Below are 14,770 nucleotides of genomic sequence, written 5' to 3' on the forward strand. Positions count from 1 at the left end.
GCTCTTCCCCACTCCTTTCTTCATCCACCTACAGTAGCTTCAAACCCTAGGAATGTGGTTATAAAAATGAAAAGATGTAAAATGAGACGCCATCTAATGCCACCCTTTTGGCGGAGAGCAGATTTAGGCTTAAGACAGCTGGTGCCTGAGCGCTTGGGAGCTCACGTTCCGAGGCTCAGGAACGCCTCGCAAGTGGATATCCAGGCAGCAGCATCAATCGGTGGGCTTAAAAGCAACATGAAGACATTTTTGTGTTGCCAGGAGAGGCACATTTTATGACTTACTGTGCTAGAACTCTGTATATACAAAATATTGATGGAATGGAGTTAGGATTTTTAGGGTCAAAAAATACACACCAAGATAAGAATTGTAAAAATATAATGAATGGTTGGGCCAGAATTAGTACAAGCAGAAGTGACTGAAAGGAAATTTGGTGACAGGAGAGTCCCTTGTTGTGGTTACTTTGGGGAGACTGTGAATCCTGCAGGGTGAGTGTGGCCTGGCTCCGCCCGGTGTTGGCCTCTGACCGGCTGTGCGGCCCCAGGCGGCCCCCAGCTCTCAGGCCTCCGTGTCTTCATCTGAGGAGAGTGGGAAAAAATCCTTCCGAGGAAGGAGGGCTGCCGTGGGGATGATCTTGAATTGCTGATGTACCTGGAGCACCTGATGTCTGCTCCATGAGTTCTCCGCCCTCTGGAGCTGCTGCCCGTTGTTGGGTGCCTGTGGTTGCTGAGTGCTGAGCTTGACCTGGGCAGGAATCTGGGATCACTTCAGAGCTGTGTAAAGCCCAGTGTCCAGGGCCGCATCCCAGACTAAGCTGGGGCCTTCGGGAGCAGAACGGGCTGCCAGGAGGGGCCCAGCACGTGGCCCAGGTCAGGGTTGGTGGCTGCTCCACTGGACAAATGGGACAAATAGGACGCAGGGCAGGTGCTCTCCTGCCTCACCCGGAGGGTGACAGATGGTTGCGGGTGTTGGACCCTCTGGCAGAGCAGGGAGGGGACCGGAGCCACAGGCCAAGATGGGCAAGTAGGATCAATACCAGCCAGTGCCGTGGGCTTCACTGCAGGGGCCTCCAGCCATCCTGCCCCAGAGGTCATTCTTGAGCTCCTGCTGTGGGGTTCCAAATGGGATTCCCTCCTGGCATTCCCCAGGGGCTGTCTGTGTCTGTGTTCCTCGTCTTGCTGAGCCCCAGGGATGGGGCCACATCTGGGGCTTCCGGATCCCTCAGACGCTGGTGGATGCTGTCCTTTGCACACAGAAGGCACTCAGTAAGAAGTGCTTAATGCATTGGCTATTTTTGCCAAATTTGTACATCTTTCTTTCTGTCACCAACACCCTGGTATGTGGCAAGCCTTGGGGACTGCAGCATCTTCTGATATGCAGGGTGGGGTAAAGGAATGAGCTCAGGGGTGAGGTCAGGAGGAAACTTTGTCCCCCTGGAACTGGCCGTGCCCTTGAACAAGTCACTTCACCTCCCCATTTGAAAGTGGAGATGGTGAGGTGGGCAGATGATGAGGTCAGGAGATCGAGACCATCCTGGCTAACATGGTGAAACCCTGTCTTTACTAAAAATACAAAAATTTAGCTGGGCATGGTGGCGTGCGCCTGTAGTCCCAGCTACCCGGGAGGCTGAGGCAGGAGAATCACTTGAACCCTGGAAGCGGAGGTTGCAGCAAGCTGAGATTGTGCCACTGCACTCCAGCCTGCTTGATAGAGTGAGACTCTCTAAAAAAAAAACAAGTGGAGATGGTAGTTTCTGCCATCCTCACTATGTTACAGGTTGTGGGGATCAAATGATAGATTTTTGCAAAATATTATACAAATACAAAGCCTTATCCCGGGCAATAGCACCCTAGTCCTAAGCCCAAGGTTTGTACCTGTCAAGTTTCTCCCGGGAGGCCTCTCGCACGTCCAGGGACCCACAGCCATGCCGGGCAGGGTGCTTTCGGCGTCACTGCAGCACGACCTGGCCTGCTGTGTTTTGTCCCTTGAGTTCTGAGAACACCCTGCCTCTGCCTCCCCTTCGAGCGTGGGGTCTGTTTGGGCTCCTCCTCCCCTCAGTCCAAACCCTGTTTAAAGCCAGGTTGATGCTGACCAGAACCCAGTGTGACTGTGACCCTGGGCACACCGTGCCCCTTAATTTGTCAATTTGGGGAATTAATCTGTGGAAGAATGAGCGGGAGTCAGGGGTCAGGCCTGCTGGCTGGTTGTGCTCCACGGGGGGCTAATGAAGACCCCCCGGCGGGGAGGGAGCGAGGCCAGGCAGACGCCCTGCCCCCGTTTCCTGGCGGCCGCTCAGCAGGCCGTGGGTTATCTGGGAGCCCCACAGCCCAGCCTGCAGGAGTCGTGGCCTGTCCTGAGAAGAGCTGCCTCTTTCAGGAAGTTCAAGCTTTCACTGTGAGATGGGCTCTGAGAGGCCTGTCCAGGGCAGCCCCCACACAGGAGCAGGCCTGGGAGTGCCCAGGTCCACCTGCCTAGACAACAGATTCCACCTGCCAGCGCCACGTTCCTGGAAAGGCCACCTGCCTGCCTGAGCTACGGCCCCGGAGGGCCACTCATCTGCCCATGCCCCCCAAGGGTGGCCCACCTGCCCACATACCTGGAAGGGCCACCAATTTGCCCACATCCCTAGAAAGGACACCCATTTGCCCACGCCCCTGGAAGGACCGGCCACGTGCCTGGCCACGCCCCTGGAAGGGCCCCCCACGAGCCTGGCCACGCCCCTGGAAGGGCCGCCCACAGACATCCTCTTGGCTGAGTTCTGTTGCCAGAAAACTTCTGTCAAAACACAGACTCCTTTCTGGAAGTGAGACCACTGAACTGGTTTCTTGCCAACAGGTGTCCCAGAAGGGGCATTCCCAGCTTTCTGGAGGCAGGAACGGAGACCTCCGGGAGAGAGTGGCCCAGGGTCTGCCCTCAGGCATCCACGCTGTCCGCCTTCGATCCTGGTCCTGTTCCCAGCACCCATGCTGCTGGAGTCACCAGATCTACTGGGAGGAGACCCAGCTGCACTCAGAGGAATCACGCTGGCCTAGGAGATGGATGGCGGCGTGCAGGGATGAATAAAAGTCCTGCCGGTGCAGCCTGAAGCTCAGGCTTCATGGACGGCGGGGGGCGGCACTGGTGTCTCAGTGCCTGGGTTCTGTCTACGTTCTGCCACCCCCTGGCCTTACCCATGCTGGTATTAAAAGGGATATGCACACCCCTGCCCCACCTGTAGAAAACAGACTCCGTCGTGCCTGTGAAAACACACATTGGTGAGACTGACACGCCCATGTCATGTGGCCTCATGATCACTCCAGGCCAGGCCCGATTCCCAGATAAGGGTGGGCCCATGGTGCTGGGTGAGGACCCCTTGAGCCTCACCCAAGAAGCAGTGCCGGGCTCTGGCCCACGCGACCTGTGGTGATCTCTTACAGTAGCGGGAAGGAGCCTGGGGCAGTGGAGCTGTGCGGGGGCACAGTTGGTTCCGGCAGGTCTGAGGGAAGTAGGGGCTCAGAGTGGGTCTGTGGAAGATGGGATCTGGGCGGCCCCTTGCTGGACGCTGAGCAGCGTCTGACTGCAGCCTCCTGCCGAGACCTGACATGCAAAGAGCAGAAACCACGAGGGCGCGACCGATGCACTTGCTGGGGCAGGCAGGGTGGGCAGCCTGGCGCCAATCACCTCGGCTCTGCAGCCTGGAGCAGCCGGGGCAGGGGGCGCCTGCTGCATCCGAGGGCCAAGCGTGGCTTTCCGTTCCCAGCCAACGGGTCTGGAAAGCAGACCGCACAGGTTCAATAATCAATCATCCACTTAATCAATTAGGAGTGTGCTAATGCAGGAGGGTGGCGGGCGGCGCTGCACAAGGCCCGGGCTGGATGCTGGTCCCCTAATCGGTGGCAGGTGAAGGGGCTGGGGCGGGCCCAGGGGCGTCTTTGTGCTTGGAGGGAGAAGATGTCCAGGCATGGGCCTGGGGGCTCAGCCAGCCGCCTGCCCACGAGAGGAGGGGCTGCTGTCTCCCCGCGCTTTCTCCCAAAGTTACCCTGCAGGGAGGGCTTTCCTGGATTGTCACTCAGCACCAAGCGAGCCAGTTCAGGGACTTACATTTTCATCACTTCTAAGACCTGGAGAGTGCACTGAGTTCGGCCTTGAAACAATCCCTGCTTTTCATAAGAGAGGGTGAGTCTGCTGATGTTTGCCTGCAAACCCCGAGATGGGGTGACATAAAAAATGAGAAAATCACCGTCCTTCTCAGCAGCACATGTGAGCTTGAGAACCGCCTCCCCCACGGAGCCGCAGCGCCCATCCCATCTCTAAAATGGCGACAGCGGCACCTGCACCGACGTCTGCTTCTGGGCCCGGGGAACATAATGCACCTTAACACACTTTGGCAATGCTGCTAGGAGCACAAATGCAGATTATAATTGGCAACGAGTCTTGTTTCCATCGGTGCAGTAAATACATGCGAAATTTACTAAGAGAGACCCCACTTTTTGTAGGCTGTGATGCTATTTCCCTCTGAATTCAGCCAGTTGGAGCTTTAAAAGCATCTTCCTTTCTCTTGGGGTGCAGGTGCCCCGTGTGCTCTCCCTGGAGCCACCTCTCCCCCTTTCCTGGAGGCTCCAGGAGAGAAGCCACACGGCCACCTTCCATGCTTCCAGCTTCTCAAGGCTGCCCCTGGCTTGCAGCCTCTGCCTCTGACCCAGCAGCGTGGGTCGGCTTCTCCCGCCATCTGTTTGTGGTCCCAGCATCTCAGATCGGCCTCTCCTGCCATCTCTTTGTGGTCCCAGCATCTCAGGTTGGCCTCTCTCGCCATCTCTCTCTGGTCCCCATGTCCCCCACAACCTGAGGGCCTTGGGGTTACATTGGGCCCAGCAGACCACGTGGGATGCTCTCCCCACATTGCAGGACCCAAAACTGTGTGGGGCTTTTCCTGATCATGCTTCTGGATGATCTGTATGAAATTCTCCCACTCGGTGGCACGCAGAGACACATCTGAGGGCCAGTGTGAGACCAGCTCAGAGGGTCACCCTTATGTGAGGGCCTCGGGCCACAAGGCTGTGCTCACCTGTGGAGGTCCTCGCCGCTTGCTGGCAGAGCCGGAACCGGAGGGGTCTTGGGAGGGGCTGCAGATGTGGGGTGGGCACAGCCTCAGCCTCAGTATTTGCTGTGGTGTTGCTGTAGGCAGGAAGCGCCTCCGAGGGAATCTGGCATGGAGAGGTCGTTGCCTGAAGGGAGCGCTCGGGACCAAGTGTGCCAGGCTCCAGGGTTCCTAGGGTGGAACTCAGGCTCTGACTAACTGGCCTGTGGCTGCCAGCCTGGGAACCAGAGTTCTGCATGGCTGCCTGAGATGGCAATGGCCTCGACTTAGAGTGTCCGGCTGGTGGCATGTTGGAGTCTGTGGGATTTAAAATGTCCTGGGCCCAGTCTCCCTGGTGGGAGCCCAGCCTCAGGGGGTCTGCAGGGCCCAGGTGATGCTGAGATCCCAGACACTTCCCTTCCTGTTGTCCCAGCAGCACTCCCAGCGTGCTCCAGGGCATGCGGGTGCTGAGATGGGTGTGGGTGCATCTCCTGCTGCCGCTGTGGCCCATGTGTGGCCCTGGAGTTCTGGGGATCCTTAGAGTCCCAGGAGGCCCATTCCCTGACTCAGGTGTCTGCACAGGAGAGGGTGGGCGCCCACATGGACAGGAAGCCCTGTGGGGGCTATGGGAACGGGCAGCTTCTCCCAGAGGACGTGTGGTCGTAAAGCCTGGCATGGCTCCCAGGGACGAAGGGGCAGGTGACTCACAGAGCCCCTTGGGGAACCCTGTGTCTCCTCTAGACCTGCTGCGATGGAAGTGGCATGTGTGCACCCCACCCCACAGCGGTGTCTGGCTTTCCTCTGGCTGACCATCCCCCAGCCCTGCCCCTTTCTGTGGAAGTCAACTCGACTGAAGGTGTCGGGAGGTCTGTGTGCACCTGCCCCGCAGGACGCAGCCTCCCTGGTTCAGAACAACTGCCTCCCACCCGCGTGGATGCCAGGCTTTCTATAGGAACATCCGTGGAAAGATTTTTCTTCTGAAATCTTACCCAGGTTCTTAACAGTTGGGACCAATTTAGCCCCAGCTTTATCACGGCCTATAAATTGGCTTCTCATTCTTTGGGTTTAAGATTCCATCCCAAGCATATAATTACTTCCCCGAAGACGCTTTTATGCTCCTAAGTGACCAGACATCATGTCCCTAATCCTTTATCTTGATTAGAAATGGATCCCATACTTTAGCGGGTTGTCAGCCAGCCCCTCGCCCTCTGGACCCACTGTCTGAAGTTGGCAGTTGTGGTCATAAGCCCTTTCAGTCCCGAAATAGCTGACCGCCGCTCACTGCATTTTCCATCTCAGCAGGACTGTGTGCGGCTGCAAAGCTGAGCTGTTGTCTTGCCTGTGGCCTCCGAAACGCAGCCCTGGGCCCTGTGATTGCTGCATTTCCTCTGCGCAGCTTTGAGGGACAGAGTGTACTGACCAACAGAAGAAAGGCAAACAGCAGAAACTGGCACCGTGGCGGCCGCTGGACATGGCCTCGGTCAGCTGCAGAGAGAATTTATTTCCACAGCAACCCTCAGCAGGCACAGGCCTCGGCCAGACCCATTTTTAGAAAAGAACATGAGGTCAGAAAGGCTTGTGTGGTGTTTTAAAACAAACCCTGCATCCACTGCTCACCTCGTCCTCTGTGAGGCAGGTGCGGCCTCCTCCTGAAGAGAATTGGGGCATCCCACAACTACCCCACTCTTCCCACTGCCTGTGCAATGCAGAGCAGGACACACCTGCTAGGGCCAGGGGACGAGCCCTGGGTTCCGTAGAGGGGCCCTGGGTTCCATAGAGGGGCCCTGGGTTCTGTAGAGGGGCCCTGGGTTCTGTAGTGGGGCCCTGGGTTATGTAGAGGGATCCTGGGTTAAGAGCTGGCTTATTATCAGTGTCGTATATTAGATTCCAGAGTATAATTCTGGATTGATAAATAAGGTCTCCATAGTTAAGAAACTTAGAAAAAACACTGATTAATCCAGTTGCTTTACCTTGTAAGGGAGAACATGGATGCAGAGAAGCTCAATGGCTTCCTGAGTCATGGGTTTGGTGTCTGGACAGGATCCTTTGTGGTTTCAGGTGACAGAGGTGACTTCAGCTCCCAATGTGGTCAGGCTCCACTTGGTGCCAGGGACGAGGGTGGAAGGCGCCTGTCTCAGAGGCTCAGACCCAGAGCTGAGACTTCCCCAAGCACAGGGCTTGCAAATATTGGACTCCCAGGAAGCCCCAGGAGTGGGTAAGAACAAGTCCCGTTCTTCTGCTCCAAGGACCACGAAGGCTGGAAAAGGCGTTTCTGAGAGAAGCTCCCAGCATGGCAAGAGCCTTGCCGTGGTACTGGAAGGATCGATCTGTGGCCAGGGCAGTCTGAGGAAGGAGGAGTGGGATCCTCACTTGCTGGCTCTGCTTGGGGTCACTGCCTTCTCAGGGAGTGCTGACGTTCTAGGATAGAGGAAGGGTCCCACTGGCCCCAGCCCTCAGGAGCCCTGGAAAAGGCTAGCATTGTCCTTAATGCTGCATTCTGTGGTGGGGCTCTGGGTTCTGTGGAGGGGCCCTGGGTTCTATAGAGGGGTCCTGGGTTCTGTGGAGGGGCCCTGACTCAGGCCCTGCCCAGGGGCATGGGCGTCTCTGGCTGATGCTGTGAGGCCTGGGGCTGACAGCAGAAAAGCATTGCCATGGAGGGAGGAGGCCGGGGCTGTGAGGACCCAGGAGGGTGAGGAGCTGGGCAGGCCATGCTGGAGGGCCTGTGTGCAGCAGGGTCTTACAGGCAGGGCTGGAGAAAACCCTCCTGGAAGGAACAGGAGGTGAGCGCAGCACCAGGTGCAATGACCTGTCTCATCCATCAGTACCCAGCACGCAGGCCTGGGCTGGGAGGAGGGAGAGGGTGCAGGCCTGGGCTGGGAGGAGGGAGAGGGTGCAGGCCTGGGCTGGGAGGAGGGAGAGGGTGCAGGCCTGGGCTGGGAGGAGGGAGGGGGTGTACAGTTTTGCCTGCTGGCTTCCATGCCTGCAGTGAGCCCTAGGGCCAGGATGGTATGCAGGAGATGCCCCTCTCCAGCCAGCACCCCTGGGGCCCTGGCCCCCACTGGCGTGTCTGGTGAGAAGGGACCTTCCCATGTGCCTGACTGGGCTTGTAAGTGCCTTTGTGCCTCCTGCGGATGGAGTTGAGGGTGCAGGCAAAGTGCCCGGTGCCTGTGAGTGAGGACCCCCCTGAGCCCCTTGCTGTCCTCCAGGGACACAGGGAGGAAGATTGCTGTGGTCCTGGCGGCCCCTGCCGATTTCCCAGCCTTGCTCTTTCCGTGGTCAGTTGTGGATTGGAGTCAACCTGGGCGCCCATCTGCTGGAGTCCACTGGGGCGGGCGTGGGTGGAGGGGGCCTTCTGCAGAGCTAGTGGGGTGTTGTGGGGGCCGGTGTGTGGGTGCTCGGCACACGCCACCACGTGACAGGCGTGTCCGGCTCATGCAGATGGGACTCTGGGGAGTCATGGTTGTAGAGATGATCACCTCAAAGGCCTGACTTTCTGGGAATGGTAATTTTTTCTCAGACGTGAGCCTCTTATTAACAGCACACGCCTCCTTCCCTCTCCCCCGCAGGCCCCATTGCCACAGACGAGGTGATGGAGGGCAACCTTCAGCTTGGGGTTCCCTGAGAGGCTCCCCCTCTGTGTGGAGACGGCTCGCTCTGAAGTTCTGCAGGGGTGGGCTGGCGGCCAAGCTCTCAGCACCTGCCGGCCGGGCTGCTGACTCATGCTCTAATGGGGACATTGATGTGTCAGGAATTTATGCAGCCGGGCGGCAGCCCTTTACTTTCCTAACGGTGAAGCACTTCACAGAGAAAACACAACGGGATCAAATCACAATTAGAGTCAGTCCCAGCTCCTGCAGGGCAGCCGCAGCCCGGCGGGCGGGCGGGCACAGGGCCTCCAGCCAGCTGGCGGGCGGAGGGTGGGAGGGTAGGGCCAGAGCTCACCTCATAACCTGGCGTACTGAGGGGCAGAGAACAGCACGGGCAGCCTTGGGCCAAACAACCACCCCACGTTTGATCTGGCAGATGAACGTCCCTCTTGGTACGGCTTGGCCTGAGTGCCTGCGGCTGGTTTCGTGGTGTTGCTTCAGCTCGGGGTGCCCTGGAATCAGCTGCACCTTGTCCACCTCACAGCAGCCCCCAGATCCAGATCCTCCAGCCAGGGACCTCGGACGGTGTGGGGTGGGGCTGAGGCTCCCTGGGCAGTCTGAGGCACTGGCCGCCTCACCCGGATGGCTTTCCTGCTCCAGCCTCCAGACCCCTGTCTGGCCTTAGAGAAAGAACAAAGGTAATTTGTAAAGAGATCGATAGAAAATGCTGATCAGACAGTCAGAACGTGCCTTTGCCTGAGGACTTGAATTCCTGCTTCGAGAATCTGTGGTTTCCGCTGCTCATTGCTGGGGACAGACGTCAGGGGACTGTGGACATCGACGGCCAAGTGACTATTTCCTTATGACCAGCCTTTCTCCACTCGGTTTTCCTGTTCTGTGCTCTCTCAGCCAAGCTGTGTGAGGTTTGGCTTAGGAAACTAGGCCAAAAATGGAATCGAAAGACAATCCCACCAAAGAGAAAACCAGCAGGGTGGGTGACACCTTGGCTCCAAGACCCGGTGGGGAGGGCCTTTCGCTCAGATGGAGCATTTCCTAACCCCGGGGCAACTTTCCCGAAACACACAGACTTGCCTGACCCAAATAGCCCCTTATTCTTGGCTGCACTTGTGACCACAGGCAGAGCTCTTCGGAGGTGTGGACAAAGGAGGCCTCGGAGAGAACAGGGTTCAGTGGCCGGCGGGTGGAGAAGTCAGAGCTGGCTGCACCGTGGAGCCCGCGCATCAACCTTGCTGAGGACCCCAGTGTGGAAAGTCCTGGGTTCACTTCCTTCCAGATCTGCTGAGCACCCACTCACGGCGGGAGAGCTGGGATGTCCTGGAATTCTGGAGAGGCTCCTGCTCGGAAGGAGTTCAAGGTCTTCCTGTCCGGTCTGATATCCCCAGATGTTTTCCCTGCTAGGGCTGGAGAAAGCTGTCCAGGCATGTGGACGAACAATTTGAGGGACAATCTGGCTTTTTTTTTTTTTTAAACAGTTCTTTTCTAAATGCCTCGGAATGAATGAAACAAAGTCCTATTTATCACTAGAGATGAAGACACATCCCTGATTTACGTTGCCAAGCAGGGAGAAATGCTTTGTTTCTACTCAGCGGAAGGAGACACAAGCAGGTGGGAGGAGCTGTCTCAGGAACACCAGCCTGGGTTTCCCACCCTCCCTGCTGCGGCTCTCAGCTGACCCGAGGCTGGCTCAGGAGAGGAGGAAAGCATGCCTGAGACTGCTGTGTCTTTCTGCCCCAGCAACAGAGAGCCAAAGAAAAGACAGAAGGCCCCAAAGTATCGCCTTCTAAATCACTTCCCTCAGCTACTCCCCCAGCATTTCCAAAAACCCAGGTTCCCCTTGGGAGCTGCCTGGAGCTGCCTGTGCTACCCGCTCCTCCAGGAACCCATCCTCAAAGAGGCCACAATGAGCCCAGGGCTTCACCCTCAGGAACCAAACCGAGCTGACTGTCTTGGTTTTCTCCTTGTTCTCCATGAATCCTCTGCACACTTTAACCTTCCAGGCAGCAGCTATGAATGGATTCCCAGAGCCAGGCTAGAGGACACCCATTTCCCAGCTGCTTGCAACTCTTGCATTAGCTGGGAAGCAGCTTTACCTTAAGGGAATGTATCACCCTTAGAAGTTTTTGTGTTTTTATAAAAATATAAAATTTTTTCTTTCCTTGCTCTTGCTAACTTCACAATTGGAGCCCTATCAGAAGAAGGCAAGTTGTCAAATGACAAATATGAAGTCTGTGTTGTTGAATCGTGAGCACCGGGGGAGCATAGAGGGGGCCGTGGAGCTGGCTGGGGGTCAGAGCCCTGTGGAGACGCCAGGGCTGAGTGGGCCTGAGACCTCCAACTGCAGTCAGCAAGGCCCCCTTGGCTGATGGACCTGAGAATTTCTGTGTTACCTCTTTTTATTTCTGCATGCCTCACGTCACAGAATTTTCAAAAAGTGGCAATAGAACCCAAGGATAAAAGCAATTCCAGGATCGAGCATACTGCTTTTGCATGAACGGCATTCCATCTAAGATGGTTCAACACTTCCTAATTCCTTTGTGCTCCATCTCCACCATCTTCAGGGTTCCTTGGAGTGGTGGCCCCCTGGTGACTTCGGCTGGTGCCGTGATTTGACCATGTTCTCAAAGCTCCTGTGTTGGAAATTTAATTCTCAGTGCAACGGTGTTGGGAGGAGGGACCTTGAGTAGGTTCTGAGGCCTCTGCCCTTGGACATGGATTAATGCGGTTATCACAGGAGTGTGCTAGATACTTTGAGAGAACCCACTGATAAAAGGGTGGCATGGCTCCCCCCCTCTCCCTCTGTGGCATGGCCCCACCCTGTGCTACCCTGCTCAGGTTTTGGTGCAGCGAGAAGACCCTCATCAGATGTGACCCTCAGTCTTGGACTTCCCAGTCTTTGGAGCCGTGAGCTGCGTGATGCCACACTGTACACCCCAGCAGTGCCCGTCTCAGGTGCCCTGTCATGGTCCCCGGGTCCCCAGCCCCACCTGCCCATTTCTCTCCAGCTCCAGCTTCGCTGCGTACTGGGGATTATGGAGATGATGTCATGGAACTTTCTGGGATTCTCCCGTGAGTTGCCAGAGGCAGCCCCTGGATCACTGTGTGCATTGATTGCAGAGTTTACTGCTCTTCCAACAGCTGCTGCCCAGGCTGCCCTCCGCCCACACTCACCCATAGGAGGGGCCTGAGGATTCAGGGAGGGTTTCCTCCTCCCCAGAAGCCACTGGGGAGTGAGTGAGCCTCTGTCTACACTGCAGGCAGTGGAGGGGCAGCAGGTAGCAGGTTTTTTGGGAGGGGTGAAGCTCTGTCTATACAGCAGTCACTGGAGGGGTGGTGGGCAGCTGGCTTGTCAGGTACATGAGGCTCTGTCTACACAGCGGGCTTATGGGGGGGGTGAGGCTCTGTCTACACTGCAGGCAGTGGATGGGCAGCAGGCTTGTGGGGTGGGTGTTGTCCCACGCCCTGCCCTCGCCCTCTGAGACCTTTTGCTTGTGTGAAGCATGAAGGGCAACTTTGCAGCCAGAGCCGGGTCCCACTTCTTCGCATGAGTGTTTTGTTTTCCCTCCTACTTGGTTTTTAAGTGAAAGATGTGCAGGCAGCAGCTTCCTGAGCTCAGTCTGCATTCCTGTTGGTCTTGGCGGGGTCAGTGGTTCTTCACCCCTCCTCTACCTGGTGTTCGCCTGGTGTGTCCACGTGGGGACTGCAGGTGACACAGCGGCCCCCTCACTCTTTCTCGAAAATGTGTAGGGACTGTGCCAGGTGCTCTCTGCCAGGAGAGAAGTGGCCGTCGGGCAGCTCAGGAGAGACTCACGCCACGGCGGGGCAGCCTCCTACCTAAACGCACCCAGGCAAAATGTCCCTCTGTTTGTGTAGACAAACACTCCTACTACATCTCAGCTGCTTAAAAAATACTTAGGTAATTTACTTCTGACTTAAATGTAGACACTTGGGAAATTAAAAAAAGATCCAAGCCTCAGATTGGTTGGGAATTTACAGGAGAGAGTTCAGGCAGGTGTGCTAGGGTTGTGTGTGTGAAGTATAACCAACCCTGGCCTTGCCTGTGGGATCCATGGGTGGAGGCAGATGGGCCCCTCAGCATCAGGAAAGGGAATCCTGGCTGGGTTGCAGCACGGGCTCCAGCTGGCTGGGCCTGGAGTATGCACTGGTAAAAGGCAGAAGGAGTTGGTGGGAGCCGCAAAATGGTAAAAAATAAACAGGAGAAGCTGTCTCAGTGGGGAAGCAGGTCAAAGTGTGGGTCTGTGGGCTGGCACAGAAGAGAGTGTCATGGGGCGCCCACATCCTGTGCCAGCCCAGACAGACAGCTAAAGAGGGGTCCACGGAGGAGAGGAGAACACGCGGACACCTCAAAGCGGCCACCAGGGCTGAAGGCTCAGGGACGGGATGGGGAGGAGGAGGACGGGACTTCCGGCAGAGCTGTCCTGCTGGCCGGAGAGACGCTGGCAGAGCCAGCAGGCACCAACCAAACTTCAGTGTTGGAAGGGTGGATTTAGGGCCCGGCCAGCGGAGAGCAACAGAGCCTCTGGGCACCATCAGGGCGAGACCTGGGACCTGGAGGGGTGTAAAAACCAGAGGCATACCCAGGGCAGAACTTGAGGGGTAAGTGGAAGCGAAAGCTTGGTTCTCTAAATGAGAACTTCGAAAATTCCACATCTGGTCACAGCTGGGACTTGAATCTACTCATGAGGAAGCGTCTGCTCCCCCAACCCAGCAGCAGCCCCATGCGAGCTGCGGGAGAGGCACGCAGAGACCTGTGCCCTGCCCTTCATTTTACACTTAAGTCGAAACACAGTACTGACCGGATCCCTCAGTTTTAGTCAAAGTTGGAGCAATGATAGGTTGCTGCCAGCACTAGAAATGTAGCTCGTGTGGGCTCTTAGCTGAGTCAGAGCCCGCCCTCGGCTTAGCCCGGCACAGGAACGGCCTTGCCAGGGGTTGCCTGTGCTGGGATCTGCAGTGACCTTGGGTGTGGTCTCCCGGTGTGTTTTTCTCTATTTGCAGCCATGCGCACACTGGCTGGGAGACCACAGCGCTGACCCGATGGCTGGGTCTTTCCTGGTTCCAGGCTGCTGTGGAGAACACTTCTTGAGAGCGTCCCTGCTCCTGCCTGGCCATCAAGACGCTGCCCTTGTTGGGGCCAAGGTCTCCTTATTTCTGTCCTGGCTGTACCTGTAGGGCCTCTGGCCTCCACCTGGTCTTGGCCATTGCCTTGCTCACCCTCGGACGCCGACAGGTCCATGTTGGCTAGTGGCTTCTGGATGCTCCAAGCTTACAGAACACACAGAAATCCTGCTTCTACAGCCAGCACCCCCTCCGTGGCTCCTTCCTTGGCCTCACTGTAAAGCGAGCCAGTAGCAGAGCCAGGGATCTGGAACATCTGAGAAATCTTGGGCACCAAGCAGCCCCCCGGCCTCCCCTCCTCTCCTGTTTCCTCCTCTCATTCTGCGCTCAGCACTCGGGAGCCACGTGGCACTGTTGGCTTCTCCCTCCTGCTGCGGTCCTGCCAGGATGCTGCTGCCTGGCTTATCTGTCCGGATCGGTGCTGCCTTCTTCTCTTCCCAGGGAGAGGAACTGGATCCGCCCAGACTGGTGCTGCTTCCTTTTCTTCCCCGGGAGAGTAACTGGAACCCCAGTTCTGAGGCCTTGCTGCCTGTCATTTGCCCTCCGGTGCCGACACCTGCCCCCATCATCCTGTTGGGACTTTAAAATTCTGGAGCCGACCTTTGGACTAAGTGTGTGCAGAGTCTCCATGTGCTTCTTGCCCCTGATGACTGGCCCTGTCCCTGCGGGCCTGGCTGCCCTCTGGGTTGGTGTCCAGGCAGTGGGTGTTGCACTGTCCCCCAGCTGCCACAGCCCAGACTCTTCCTGACATTGCTGCTTGGAGCAGGGGCCTGGGCGCAACCCCTCAGTCTTGGCAGAGGGGGTGACTCACTTCGTGTGTGTCAGGGAAAAGGTAAAGTGTTGAGAACCTGGTCCTTGGAGTGGGCATGTGTTTGGGGAGCAGCAGGGCCTGCTTCAGAGTTTGTTTCCTAAATAAAACAATGGGTCTCCAGTGACTTCTCCTGCGCCCCCGATTGTTTTCCCGGCTGTT

This window comes from Mandrillus leucophaeus, unplaced genomic scaffold (genome assembly GCF_000951045.1).
Source record: "Mandrillus leucophaeus isolate KB7577 unplaced genomic scaffold, Mleu.le_1.0 Scaffold249, whole genome shotgun sequence".
Classification (NCBI taxonomy): domain Eukaryota; kingdom Metazoa; phylum Chordata; class Mammalia; order Primates; family Cercopithecidae; genus Mandrillus; species Mandrillus leucophaeus.